Consider the following 16,318-nt stretch of genomic DNA (forward strand, 5'->3'; position numbering starts at 1 on the left):
GCGCCGTGCCCTCGTCGCAAAAATAGGAAACGACTTGTCGTTGCCGAGTGTTGTGGCATCGATGCTCGGGGGCCAGGGAGGCGGATCTCGCCCAAGCCCTGGCCCTCTAAGTGTTTCGGGTCCCCCTCATATGTCGGTGTGGGGCCCGGCGAAGGGGGCCTAAGAAGACGACGTGCAAGCTGCTCTGCACGCGTTTTACGCAAGAGCATCCGGGTGATGGAAGGCCGGCTATCCTCGACCCACGCTGGTTCTGACCCAGCGGGGTATTTCGTAGAATAACCCATTCAAACCGGCGCCATCTAGGCGGGCTTCGGACAGCCTGCCGACCGAGAGGGCTGGTGGTCGTGGCGCCGACGATCGCTGGCCTGGCGTCCCGAGGGGGAGGGTGATGAGAGAGATGTGCTCCGCACTAAACGCTTCACTTTCCTCTCTTTGCCTCTTCATGAGTTCTGTCTCATGCGAGGTTTGGACGTTGGTTGTTAAGCGACAGGAGGTTTTAGTCGGTTCGACTCCGACATGCCCCACCCTCCATCCCCAGTGGAGAGTGGGAGTCCGGCGATTTCCTCCTGACCAAAAAAAAAGGGAAGATATTTATAGGATAAATATAAATTTCTTTTCCAGGGTTATGGATGTATATTAAATATACCTATATATATGTGTATAATAAAAATCTTACATTTATTTCCGTTATCTGGTACCTGTAACACAAGTTCTTAACGAACTTATCACGGGACCAGTTAACGTGGCGTGATTGTTAGTAAATATTTATTTATTTAAAAAAAATTGATCCGTTAGCAATGTTGCTTAACAACCTCTAACATATCATATAGATACGTATGTAGCTAGATTAGTCTTGAAGAATTTATGCGTTATCCTGGTATTGAGTGAGTATTCTTTTGAAAAATGATTGTTAATATAATTAAAACTACTTTTACGATTTAATCTCGGATTTTTTTATTCATCATTATCATTATCTCAGCTTATAGTTGTTCACTGTTAAACCTCATCAATTGATCTCCAGTGCAGGCGGTCCTTTGCCACATGCATACAACATGACCCAGCGATCTTCACTAGGTCGTCGCATTTTTTTTATTACTTCCGTCTTTTCGGAACCACATTAACTTCTTGTAATCATGAAAATATAGTAACTCTATACTAACTATATAGTAAAAGAAAATATAGTAACTCTATACTAACTATATAGTAACTCTATACTAACATAATAGAAACTCATTTTCAAATGATATCGCAAAATTAAATTCGTTGCAAGCCAATGACAATATGTTACATGAAAAAACAAAATATCGTCGCTGTCAAACCAAAATCTGCTATGTGCAAAAACTCTATTTTTAATTAACGAGTAAAAACATTTTCGTATAAAGAACTATATCAAATGAAAGCTATAGATAAATATTAAAGCTATAGACACATAACAGCTTTTTTTATACGGTAGATAGGGCTGTGAACTATACGAAAAGGTCAAAAAAGTAAAAATCTCAAAAATTGCAAATAGCAGATTTTGGTTTGACAACGACGATATTATTTTATATTTTTTGTGCTATAAAAGTTGGATCAGATGAAACCGATATAACAGTTACTTACAATCCAAGGTACAAACCCGGGCAAGCCGCTACTTAAGAATGAGAATTCCTTTCAAACTTCTTTCGTGGAAAGATATATCACGGCGCTCAAGTCGTCGTGGCCTTTATGACGTCTGGTGCATTCGTATGAAGCGATGCACCGGTGTTCGAATCCCGCAGGCGGGTACCAATTTTTCTAATGAAATACGTACTCAACAAATGTTAACGATTGACTTCCACACATCGTGTAATAAAAGTGAAACCCGCAAAATTATAATTTGCCTAATTACTGGTGGTAGGACCTCTTGGGAGTCCACACGGGTAGGTACCACCATCCCGCCTATTTCCGCCGTGAAGCAGTAATGCGTTGAGGTTCGAAGGGTGGGGTAGCCGTTGTAACTATACCGAGACCTTAGAACTTATATCTCGAGGTGGGTGGCGCATTTACGTTGTAGATGTCTATGGGTTCCAGTAACCACTTAACATCAGGTGGGCTGTGAGCTCGTCCATCCATCTAAGCAATAAAAAAATAAAAAAAATAGATTCATCCAGTATCGATTTCAGAAGCTGAATTTTAAACAGCTTAAGTTTCAAGTACTATCACTCTTGTAAGAGTGCCACCAGGTTTCGTGCCCGGGGGAAATTGTCCGGTTTGCCTCATATCCCGCTGCCTATCCGGTTCTTGTTTAAATAGCCGGATCCTTTGATTCCGTGCCTTTTTGCTTTATTCCCTCTTGAGAACAGAACGACAATCTGTTCAAACGCTCTTAAATGGAATCAATAGATTGTTAGGTTTTATTTCATTCTTGACTAGTAACAATCGCGTAGTTTATTTGAAATAGAATTCTTTCGTATGTTAGAATTTATAATCACTTAATAGCAATTTTAATAATTTGGGCAGGTGAAGGATCTTCTAGTTCATTCGACATAAAGTGGTTATCAGAGCCCCTAGACATCACCACGTGATTGCTACCACTTACTATTTAACATGAGTCAAAACCACAACCATATGGTATAAGTTCAATTCTTCGACTTCAGGCATGGCCAGACTGCTTCGTAGGAGAAATAGCTAGAATAGTACAATGAACGTGCTTACAAATTACTCCACCACAAGTAAATTGGTATGATATTCAGGGAAAGCTACTGCTACCAATCCTCAGATGAATGCCTTAGTGACTTTTTACAACTGCCACAGGAAGAAAATGTAGGGTAGTATTCTGTGTTGACATCACACTGCAATTCTATGATGATTTACGTAAGATTTTTTTAATTGCTTAGATGGGTGGACGAGCCACAGCCCGCCTGGTGTTAAGTGGTTTCTGGAGCCCATAGACACCTCCAACGTAAATGGGCTATTCACCTTGAGATATAAGTTCTCAGTATAGTTACAACGGCTTCACGGCAGAAATAGGCAGGGTGATGGTACCTACCCGCGCGGACTCACAGGAGGTCCTACAGCCGGTAAAAAAATGTATATCTCAAGAGGATAGAAACAAGAGACTAACAAGAGATGGGCCATGTTGTAGTGGGCTTGTTTACACATTGCATGTAGCGGTAGCTGTCACAGAATAGAAGATAATTGACAAGTTCCTGAATCTTGCTAACGAAATTATCAAGAATAACTTGCACATATAACTAAAAGTTTCGAACAAAAACGTTTGACCCGCTCGATGGAAGAACTTTGTCGTGTTCCTCCAAACATGCAATAAAGATAAACCAATATTATCTTCAGTACATTGTAACACGTATCAGATTGCATTACAAAGTTATGCTCTATTGGGATTCGTGCGGACCTATCTTTGTTGTCTCGTTAGGTCGTTACGTCTTGTGTGTTGTTTGAGATGATGCAATATATTCTATATGCAAACAAAAAGGATACTAAATGTACAAAGCAGTATTTATTAAACATTATAAAGGAAATTTATGGATATTTTAACCTCTACAATTGCTGGTCTAATGTCGCAATGTAATTGTATTATCTGCCATCTAGTTAAGACAATTTCAAGATAAGCTTGCATGTATACAAGTTCGGAATAACAACATACGCTAGTCTGCAGAGCAACTTCGCTCGCTCGGTGGAAGATCTTCGCTTTGTCGTATCTTGGAAACTCGTTAAGCCAGGGTCACCAGACATCACGTCATTTTGGATCCTGTCGATCCACTAACGGTGCTTTTAGATACCCCAAGCACCGGTCATCGTTCTCGGCGAACTCGTCGCTTGCAACTAAGGGTTCGGCGAATAAATTAACCCACAGACACAGCCCACTGAGTTTCTCGCCGGATCTTCTCAGTGGGTCGCGTTTCCATTCCGGTAGTAGATTCTGCGAAGCATGGCTCTTGCTAGAGTTCGTGTTAGCAACATCATCATGTTTGAGCCCCGTGAGCTCACTTACTAGTTAAGGTTACGCTGATATGGTCTCTCTAGACCATCAGCTTAGGTAGGAAACAAAAAAAAGGTCACGATCTTTTGTTCTGTGGCTACCACTATAAGCTTTTTTTTTTATTGTTTAGATGGGTGGACGACCTCACGGCCCAATTGGTGTTAGGTGGTTGCCGGAGCCCATAGACATATACAACGTAAATGCCGCCACCTACCTTGAGATATGAGTTCTAAGGTCTCAGTATAGTTAAATGTAGCAGTCAAGAAATATTTTTTAAAAATTACAAAATTTCATCTCTATACACAAATATTTTCGTCACTTTTCTAAGACATTTAAAGAATGTACAGTCTTAAATTGTTCTGGAAGCTAAAATGCCAAAGTAAACACTACATGGAGATAAGAAGCATACAAGATGTATTTGCATTTGACGTAATTCATATACTTAACCCCGTCAACGGTAATTACGAGAATGTTGACCCTGCTTGTCGGCTGCTTTTAAGCTGTGCACAACAAATACATTGTGTGCAGTGCAAAAAATAGTAAAATAAAAACCTCTATTTTCGCCACGAAGCAGCGATGCGTTCCAGTTTAAAGGGTGGGGCAGCTGTCATCCGTGTTCACGTCTGTCACAATAATTATATTTTTCATATGAAACTCTACATATCGAGATCAAACCAGGAACGAGGAGATTCGCAGGAAAACCATGGTAACCGACATAACCTAGAGCATTGTGACGTTGAAGTGGCAGAGAGCAGGACACATTACTCGTAGAACAGACGCTGGGGCCGAAAAGATCTCGGATAACGACCACGTGCCGTAAAACGCGTGGCATGGGTAGAGGCCTCCCACGATGTGCACTGATGACGAAGTTCGCGGGAATCCACTGGATGCAATCAGCGTAGGACCGGTCAATGTGGCGAGCCTTAAATGAGGCCTAAGTCGAGCAGTGGACGTCTATGGGCTGAAACATAGAAGAAGACTCTATATCTGGATATCCATATTATCTGGAACCGCTGCGTTCATCGACAGTGCGTTTCCAGAGGTCTTTTTTGCCACGTACCATACGGCTATCGAATAACCTCCCCTTCACGGAGACCCCGAGCGCTATGACATGTTCTTCTTCAAACGAGGATTGTGGAGAGTATTAAGCGGTAGGCAGCGGCTTGGCTCTGCTCCTGTCATTACTGAAGTCGATGGGAGACGGTAACCACTCACCATCAGGTGGGCCATATACTCGTCTGCCTAAAAGGGCAATAAAAAATATTATATATATATAAATAAGCAAGCCAAGCCGACAAACACAACACAGTCATGTGGCCGACAAAGCCAATATGTCTATTATGTCTATTAACTTGGCTGGCCATGGTATCAGCACTAGTTTGTGCTTCAATAGCCGTTACATAAAGTTCATTTCTCAATATCGTATCGCTATCAACTATCGTAATACCAACAGAGGTCCTTAAGGAATTGTGCACACATCCCGACTCGCAGTTGACTCGTTCGAAGTTTCTAGTGTCTGCTATTGAGTTGAGGCGATGCATTATAATTTTTGTTTTGATAGTAGAAACATATTTGTCGATATTTAAGGCGAAAGGTCGTAACTATACGAAATTCACTATTGAACATTTCATATTTTGTAACTGATTTTTGTATATTTCACATCTCTATTAGATCCTTTTGAAGACGTGAATAGACGTTAGAAGTGATTCTCTAACTAATTGGTTCAAATACCAATCTGAAGACAAAAACTACCCGTAAAATTTGTGTAAAAACAGTTATTGTTCATAAAAGTAGAATGAAAAGATAAAAAAAAAACATTCAAAACAAAGATCGAAACTACTTGTCACGTTTTTTTTTATTGCTTAGATGGGTGGACAAGCTCACAGCCCACCTGGTATTAAGTGTACAATGTAAATGCCACCGCCAACCTTGAGATATAAGTTCTAAGCTCTTAGTATAGTTACAACAGCTGCCCCACCCTTCAAACCGAAACGCATTACTGTTTCACGGCAGAAATAGGCGGGGTGGTTGTATCTATCTACCCGTGCGGACACAGGTGGTCCTACCACCAGTAATTACGCAAATTATAATTATGCGGGTTTGATTTTTTTATCACACGATTTTATTCCTTCACCGTGGAAGTCAATCGTGACCATTTGTTAAGCACGTATTTCATTAGAAAAATTAATACCCGCCTGCGGGATTCGAACACCGGTGCATCGCTCGATACGACTACACGATAGGACGTCTTATCTTTTAGGCCACGATGACTGAAATTAGAATTAATTAAGAAATTATGTAATATTCCACAAAAACGGTTTACCTAGAATTAAGATCAAAACACACATAAAAAAATACAGTCGAATTGATAAGCTCCTCACATTTTTAAAGTCGGTTAAAATACATTTCGGGTGCATATTAATTAAGAGACACAAATACGACAATAAAATTGAAAATGAAATACTCCAAATGTTCGTTTACTCGTGATTCTATGAAAAAGGAAGTTTATCAAAATCAAAACACACGAGAACGCTGTTGAAAAACATTTTCTAGAAAGTTCTTGGCTGGTGTACGGAGCTGGGTCGGGCTCAGTTGACTTAAACAAATTGGCTGGCACAATGTAAACAAACCACACAGAGCGGAGCCTACAGAAGGTGCAATGGTTGCCTTTAAAAAACAATGACATTAAAATTAGGATATTCTATCATATAAAAATAAAAGGATTGTGTGGTTTTATGAAACCACGATAAAAGTTAAACTTTTTTTCACATTATAGACATTTAACTCTGACAAACAACATTTACATTAAACACTGACAAAAATAAACAAAAATAGCGTGGAGCACTGGCACAAATGAGTAATAGTCTATACACTACACGGTCAGCTGCTACGAACTATAGGCGCCGCCATATTGGCCTTGGCTGCTATGACGAGCGCCTTTCACTTTACCCCTACTCCGCGGTTGACCGTCACGCGCGACATGCAATACATAGACGAAAAAGTTGGAGACGATGTAATAAAAGTTTCACTTAAAAAATTTAACCGTAAAAAATGTGAACGGGTTTGCGACATCTGTCCTCAGTACTATTTCTGGAGCGAGATACATGCACCATCATCGCTGGAGTAGATGAGTTCTTGAGTCGAGACCACACACTGCCCGATGTAATTTGGCATACCATCCGGCCAGATGGGTCAATAATTTGTGAAGGGTGAGGGGCCAGAAATACATGAGAAGAGCCAAAAACTGGGCTTACTGGTGTCAATTCGAGCTGTCCGATGCCTAGCATGATGATGATGAAAATGATTTTAGCTCTTATTGGCATCCTACCACAACACCATCAGTTACAATTTGTGACACAAAGGAAGTAGATATAAGATGAGAATACACAACAGCGTTCTCTGAGTATTACATTGACCTTTTAGCACAATTACTGGTTGCACGGTAGGCAGCGAATTGGCTCTGTCCCTGGCACTGTTGAAGTCCATGGGTAACAGTAACCACTCACCATCAAGCGGGATGTATGCCTGCCTACAAGAGCATTAAATATCTATAAAGGGTATTGTAAGTCCGCACGTAGAATTATCACGATCCTGCCGATTTTTGCCGCGGAACAGCCTTGCGTTCCAGTTTGATGGATGAGATAGTTGAAATGGAATGCAATTAAGACTCTGACCACTTTTGCCCCATTGGATGCACGGGCTCATCTAAGTCTGGCCATGTGCGTAGCTACTAATTTATCTAAGCAAATACGTAACGATCGCATACACGATCGACTTTTACAATGAAAATAATTATAACAAACACAAAAAAATATCGTAATTTTTGTATTTAGCGGTGATAGGAAGTACCACACGGGTAGGCACTGACATACTCCCTATTTCGGCCATTAAACATTGATGTGTTCGATTGAATACAACTGATTACACCTCATGTCTTCGGATGTGTGATGGAATGCGCGTTGTGAGGTTTATGGGTCCGGTAACCATTTAATTTAACGAAAGATGTGAATTCATCCATGCATCTAGAGCAATAACAAATAATAATATAATTTTGAGCATAGACTAAAATAACTACCTTTTTAATTTTTCAGGCATCTGTATTACTCTGCTTGTGCCAAAGACGTCCTCACACCAACGGACATTTACATTTCAAACATGGGCAGCGATGCTATTTGCAACCTCTCGCTCCGTTGTCCAGCCAAATATTTGGATGCTTCCATAAATAAAGTGATTTAGTATGTGCGTACGAATTTTAAGGGGTCGAGCTGAGTTCAAAGTAAATACTGGTTTGTTAAAAACTGTAAGCAAATTCAGATCTGAAAGATAATTGAATTTCAGAGTTAATTCCTTCGAGAGTACTCTTTGAAGCAATTTAAATATAAAATTGACTTGAGGATCAGCTGACATGAAAATTATCGATTCGAATTCTAAATATTGATTTCGGTTTATATAGATTTCTTTATCTTTTTTCATATGGTGTATATTTTTTTATTTTTTTTATCTTATTTACTGGTGGTAGGGCCTCTTGTGAGTCCCCACGGGTAGGTACCAACACCCCGCCTATTTCTGATTTGAAGGGTGGGGCAGCCGTTGTAACTACGCCATCTATCACCGAATAGCCGCTCGAGAAGTACAACGCCATCTATAATATTGTCAGATACCGGAAACACACATCGGAAATACTCGACTTGTGAGGAATGTTCTCGATAATTCTAGAGATGTCGTATCGCCTATAAAAGTGTTGCAGAGATGGCACAAGTCAGTTAGTAATCGGAACTACTCGAAGCGAAACAGCGAACGGATCACCTGAAACGAAGCGGAAGAACCGAATTGAGCATTTTAAAGTGTGTTTTAAGTGCTAATACAGTTTCAATTTGTACTTCGGTAGAAATTTTATTTATCACGAACCCCAGCGCGTAACAATTATATGTAGTGTGTATATATGCATACTTGAAGTTGATTTGGGAATGGGGCTAAAACGGAATGAGGTGAGAGGAAATTAAGTGATTTCTCAGTAAAATGACACTGACACTTCACCGAAGTCTTAGGAAGAACCCGAGATGCCACGTCCAGCTACTCTCTCTCAAAATCTATTGGGTAATATAAAGTGGGAACGCATAGAAATAAAATTCTTCAACAATGCCGCCTAGTTGCGTTGATAGAACGAATATCGTGTCCTTCAAAACGATTGCTTCATTTATTTGGTGCTTTGTTTTTATTTTTTTTATTGCTTAGATGGGTGGACGAGCTCACAGCCCACCTAGTGTTAAGTGGTTACTGGAGCCCATAGACATCTACAACGTAAATGCGCCACCCACCTCGAGATATAAGTTGTAAGGTCTCAGTATAGTTACAACGGCTACCCCACCCTTCGAACCGAAACGCATTACTGCTTCACGGCGGAAATAGGCGGGGCGGTCTACCACCAGTGATTACGCAAATTATAATTTTGCGGGTTTCATTTTTATTACACGATGTTATTCCTTCACCGTGGAAGTCAATCGTGAACATTTGTTGAGTACGTATTTCATTAGAAAAATTGGTACCCGCCTGCGGGATTCGAACACCCGTGCATCGCTACATGTGAATGCACCAGACGTCTTATCCTTTAGGCCACGACGACTTCAGACTTTGTGCGTCTAGTAGTACCAAATAGAATTGTTTATCTTTTCAAACAGCTGTGTTACATTTCTGCTCGTAAACTGCGATCTCTTGCAGACGTAAGCTGTTCATGATAATAAAATTTTATTACTATCAGTAGTTTCTTCTTTGGGTGAAGCTTTTCTAATTCATTAACTAGAACGCTATAGAAAAACGTGGTGTCTTCAATCCTTTGAGACTTCACCGAATAACAATTAAGGTAAATCGTTAAACTTTGTCACATTTCGTGTATAGTTATACCCAATATCGAGTCAAAACAATAAGAGATGTCAAAGATTCTGATCACTGTCTATAGCACTTATCTACATATTAATACGTGAAGCAAAAACTTTGTATCCCTTTTTACGAAAATTGCGCGGACGGAGGAGTATGAAATTTTCCTCAATTATAGAGAATATAGAGAAGAAGTGCACAATGCTAATATTTTTTTTAAATAATGCATAAAAGATACATTAAATCAATAAAGAAAGCATTACACACACTACATACCATGTATTTGACGCACACACGCAACATACAATTTATTGTCAAACTTTTGTTCTTGACGTCTGTTGCCAAATTGAGAATAGATTAAATATTGTTTGTCTTTGTTAATATTTTTTATAGTGTAGTCTTGGCGAAATTTGTGATTATAGAAGTATAAAATACAATCATAATAGTGTACAAACTTACAATTCCAATTAATTATAGTCGAATTTAGACTACGATGACAAAAAATGATGTCAAAAAGGAAACCAATATGTTTACTACGGATTCGAAGCGTTCTTATTAGCGAAAATACCCGGAGCAGTCCTAAGCCTTGAATCGGAACCTCTCTTCAGATCAGCAAATTATATTATAAAAATACGAACTCTGATAGACTCGGATTAGACGCCACCTGTACACAAGATTAGGAATCGAGTTGAGAGGAATTCAGGGAAATAGTAACCTGACGATAAATGATAGGGATCTTCTTGTATTTCTTTACTTTAATTTAACACGTTTGACGTGACATGACTGCCATGTTTGGTAGCCAGTGCCCTAAGTTCTGTGTCTAAGCTTCTGGATTGCCTTACTGTGCCTTCTTTTGGTTTTAATGTATATCTTTTAGGTCTCTTAGAAATAGATTCATTCTCAGTAGCTTCCGATTCATATTTCCCAGAGTCTACTAGATATTCCGGCGCCTTAGTAAGAAACAAAGTCCGGTGCATTCGTGTTAAGCGATGCACCGGTGTTCGAATCCCAGGCGGGTACCAATGTTTCTAATGAAATACGTACTCAACAAATGTTCACGATTGACTTCCACGGTGAGGGAATAACGTGTAATAAAAATCAAACCCACAAAATTATAATTTGCGTAATACTGGCGGTAGGACCTCTTGTAAGTCCGCACGGGTAGGTACTACCGAGCTCGAACGAGCTCACAGTCCATCTGGTGTTAAGTAGTTACCGGAGCCCATAAACATCCACGACGTAAATGCCGCCACCCACCTTGAGATATGAGTTCTAAGGTCTCGCTATAGTTACAACGGCTGCCCCACCCTTCAAACCGAAACGCATTACTGCTTCACGGCATTAATAGGCAGGGTGGTGTTACCTATCCGTGCGGACTCACAAGAGGTCCTACCACCAGTAATTTCGCAAATTATAATTTATGTATGGATTAATATACTTCCTTTTGGCGTCGAAAAAGGACAAATAAACAAAATTTACATGTAAAATATCAGTAAATATATTCTAATATAACAGGAATGATGACAAACAAGTCGCAATCATCATACCCAGTTTGCGTCATTAAGATCGGGAGGCAGAAGCCCGCACGGCTTGCCTTTTTTGTACTTCCCATAAAAGAAGCTGTGCATTGTGACTTTATTCATATTAACCGTAAACTTAATACAATTGAAACTTTTCCATCAAATTGTCGCCTGTTTTTCAACTGATCTTGACTCAAGTTGAACTGATCTCCCAGAAATTCACTTTGAAATGGAAAACCAAATTATAACCGAGCGAAGAACCAAAACATCCAAATCGTGAGAATGAAAACGATAATTTTCAATTCGTTCCTGTAAATGAGAATTTATAGCAGGACCATTGAAATGCATTGGGAAATGGCGAAAACGGAAAAGTTAATTTGGTAGTCGATCACATAAAAACGCGGTTGGGAGAGCAATCTCGTGATGACCGCAGATATTCCACTACATAAAATCGATTTTGGACTCAATTACAGAGAGCTGCATTATGGCGGTATTTAAAAATTGAAACATTTTTTACTGGTGGTAGGACCTCTTGTGAGTCCGCGCGGGTAAATACCATCACCGTGCCTAGTTCTGCCGTGAAGCAGTAATGCGTTTCGGTTTGAAGGGTGGGGCAGCTGTTGTAACTATACTTGAGACCTTAGAACTTATCTCTCAAGATGGGTGGCGCATTTACGTTGTAGATGTATATAGGCTCCAGTAACCACTTAACACAAGGTGAGCTGTAAACTCGTCTACCCAACTAAGCAATAATAAAAAATAAAAAAAACCTAAATTAAGTCCAAGTCTATGTCATGAATTATTTTAAATAGCGCCTTTCTACATTACACAGTATACTTACACGTGTGGGCCTGTAATGTAAAACTGGAACTAGGAAGCCTAGGAAACAAGCACAGAGGGGATTAGGGGGAAAACAAGTGCACTCCACATGAATGGTGGGGCGACGGTAACTTAAAGATATTTCCATACCCGATCCTGTAGGCCGTCATTAGAGATCCTCCCGATCAATTGGTGTTTTTAGGTACCTCAAGCACCGGTTACCGTCCTTGCTGAACCCGTCGCTTGCGACGAAGGGCTCGACCAATAAGTTAACCCATAGACACAGCCTACTGGGTTTCTCGTCGGATCTTCTCAGTGGTTGGCGTTTCCGATCCGGTGGTAGATTCTGCGAAGCACTGCTCTTGCTAGGGCCAGTGTTAGCAACATGCCCCAGTTTGAGCCCCGTGAGCTCACTTACTCGCCCGGCTACGCTGAGATAGCCTCTCAAGGCCATAAGCTGTTAGGCAGGAAAAAAAATTATATTTCGGAAGCAAATTACCAAATTCTATATCTTCTACAATTCAGACTACTATCTTAAAGATCCTCTGACTCTAAAATTCCTAAACGGATGTCGAGTAAAATGTGTTTTTCTGTTGGAGTCGGCCAGAAAGTTCATAATCCTTATTTTCTAAGGCCCTTATTAGCATACGCTTACAGCGCGACCTCGGGTTCAATAGAACTGATGTAACTTTGAATAAATTGACTGTTTCGGGGATTTAGGACTGAGTAATATTGGCGGAATGTTTGATAAAAAACGTTATTTGAGGCAATCCTGACGAGGTTTTGTTCGATACGTACCTACATAGAGACGGGTGAAAGGTCCTTTGGTATAAGCGACATTTCGCTTAAAACGCGACATTTTTTTTTTGTAATTAAAGGTTCGTTTTTGTTGGTATTTAGCATCAATAATTCGATATTTTTAATTGAACTAGTGGTCCCCTGGTAGTCGAAATTCGACTATAACTAATGGAAATTATAAGTTTGTACACTATTATGATTCTATTGTCAAGGACTATTATGCTTCTTTAATCACATATTTCGTCAAGACTACACTTTAGACAAATATTAATAAAGAGAAAATAATATTTAATCTATTCTCAATTTGACAGACTATAATTGACAGACTGCAAAGAAAAGTTTGAAAATAAACCATCAATAAGCTAATAGTATGCATGCGTGTGTGTGTCAAATACATGGTAGTGTGTACAATGTTTTCTTTATTGATTTAATGTATTCTTTATGCATTATTTTAAAAAAAATATTAGCATTGTGCTCTTCTTCTCTATAATCTCTATAAGTGTGGAAAATTTCATACTCCTCCGTCCGCGCAATTTTCGTAAAAAGGGATACAAAGTTTTTGCTTCACGTATTAATATATAGATTTCAATTAAGCTTACTCCATTCAGTTAGCTGAAGAGGTATTTTTTGTCATGATATAATTTCCACAATGTTAACCTTAAATGGCTCTCTTGTAAAGTTGCAAAAATGTCGCTTAAACCAAATAGCCCTCAATATAATCTTGGATCATGTTTAAAAGCCATGCAGAGCTTACTATGAAGCTACTTGTTAATTTAGAGCTCCACCACTTACGTCATTATCCATTCATTGTATTAGAATAAACAGCATGTTTTTTTCTGATTTTTTCCGGTATTAAATTTTTTTTAATCGGAGACATCGTGCCTTTGGCCTAATCTATCAATAGGTCCAAAATTTGGTAGGCAGCAGCTTGGCTCTGCTCCTGGTATTGCTGAAGTCCATGGGCGACGGTAGCCACTCACCATCAGGTGGGCCCTATGCTCGTCTGCCTACAAGAGCAATAAAAAAAAAATCATAAAAAAATCGAATATTGAACGACACAGAGCAAAATAAACTTACTAATATTTGTTGTGTAACAAACTGACTAAAAGTATTGAAAAACATTAAAGTATTTTCCAACTCAATCCACTTAATAGCTTTTGTATATTAATAAGTTCCCAAGAACTTGCCAATAAAATACGAAAAATTATAATAACCTTGAAAAATTGATCCAAGCAAATTGCGTTCTTAAACGCCAAACTCTAGTGTCCAAAGAATTTACGTCCTGATCTGACGTACAACAAAGGCTAACAATGTACCTCTTCAGCAGAACACGTATTTTGTAATAGAACCCTAAAAGACATGGCCCTCTGCGAACACGCAATGTACTTTGTCTCCAATCTGCGGGATTTAGGTCGAATCGCAATATAAGTTGTATAGAAAAACCACTGTCTATGGTAGCGTTGAATAAGTGTTAATTTATATAAAACTAGCGACCCGAGCACGCTTCGCTTCGGGAACTGTATTTACTGTTGATCTTATTTATTTATTTAATATATTTTGTACACACAGCTGTTAGAAGTAACACGACAATAGGGATACAGTGTACAAGGGCACTACTTATTTCATGTTGAAATCTCTTCCAGTAGGCCCGCAAAAGGAAAGAAGAATTAGGAACACAAACCAAGTGCATACAGTAAACATTACATATAATAATATATACATATTACAAGATACAAAACAATATATATACATACAAATACACACACACACACACATATCATACATATACTTACTTTATATTTTATTACATTATACAAATATATATATTTTTATTTAATATGGTAAGGAATGAAACTTAATGAATCTGAATTGAATTTGAAACTTAATGAATTTTATTCATCTTTCATGATATCGCGAACTCGGTTGCTTATAGTAAGTAATAAGTATTCAAATATTTGCCCAAATAAAAGACAAAGTTTGTATACTTTAATTACGAGATGCGATAAAAGTATTTATATTCATATAAGAATCAAACACATAAAAGAGAGATATTTATTATTATATTATATATTTATAATAGGGAGATATTTATGCTGTCGCGGACTTTTTTGTAGAATTATTTAAGATAAACATTTCCATAATACATTACATACGTCTAACTTCAACAGTTTGCAGCGCACTCTAGAATACATCGCAGATGGTAGATTTTTTTTCTACTTACTTGACACTTATCGTTATATTTTGGGTAATTCACAATATCACTCTATAAATTATATCCGATGTGTTATTCTGAGGCTTAAGCTATATTATTGTAAATTTGCATCAAAATCCATTCAGTAGTTTTTGCGTGAAAAAGTAACTAACATACATCCATAAATTCTTACAAACTTTCATATTTATACCTAGTAGGGCAAAATACACATTGCAAGTCTATTTCAAAAAAATGTACACAGTAAAAACAAAGACTGCTTAGGCTAGAGTTATGTCATACAAAAACATGGAACACGATTATAAACTGGATTATTCATAAGTAGCTCATCGTAGAAGACTTTAGGCTAGCTGGCAGTGACTCATTTTACATTGTCAGGCATTTAAGAAAAATAGTGGAACGTGCTATTATAATCTTATGAGGTATGCGCGGTATGCGTTTTTTTTTTTTTTTTTTATAGCTTAGATGTGTGGACGAGCTCACAGCCCACCTGGTGTTAAGTGGTTACTGGAGCCCATAGACATCTACAACGTAAATGCGCCACCCACCTTGAGATATAAGTTTTAAGGTCTCAATTATAGTTACAACGGCTGCCCCACCCTTCAAACCGAAACGCATTACTGCTTCACGGCAGAAATAGGCAGGGTGGTGGTGCGGACTCACAAGAGGTCCTACCACCAGTAAAATGCTTTATTTTATTGCCCTTGTAGGCAGACGAGCACACGGCCCACCTGGTGGTGAGTGGTTACCATCGCCCATGGACTTCAGCAATGCCAGGGGCAAAGCCAAGCCGCTGCCTACAGAAATACCTGTGATACCGCGTGATACCACTATGCCCCTTTATAACTTACCCTCATTTGTTCCGTCTGTTTTATCTATCTATACGCCAGAACGTAATATTCGCAAACTTTAAGATATCTGATGAAGAAAAAATGTCCACGTATGAAAGATATAGACAGAAGACAGAAAGATAGAAACAATAATTTAGGGTGCTACCCAGACTAGCATAATCATTTTTGGGGGAAATAACAAAAGTATTTCACACAGCGGGTAGATAAAGCGACGGTACGAATTTTGTAGTTCAGAACTTGCAAACATACAAACTTATTAAAAAAAATATTGTTAGCGCAATTGAAG

The sequence above is a fragment of the Bombyx mori genome, chromosome 16 (genome assembly GCF_030269925.1).
Source record: "Bombyx mori chromosome 16, ASM3026992v2".
NCBI classification, from domain to species: Eukaryota; Metazoa; Arthropoda; class Insecta; order Lepidoptera; family Bombycidae; genus Bombyx; species Bombyx mori.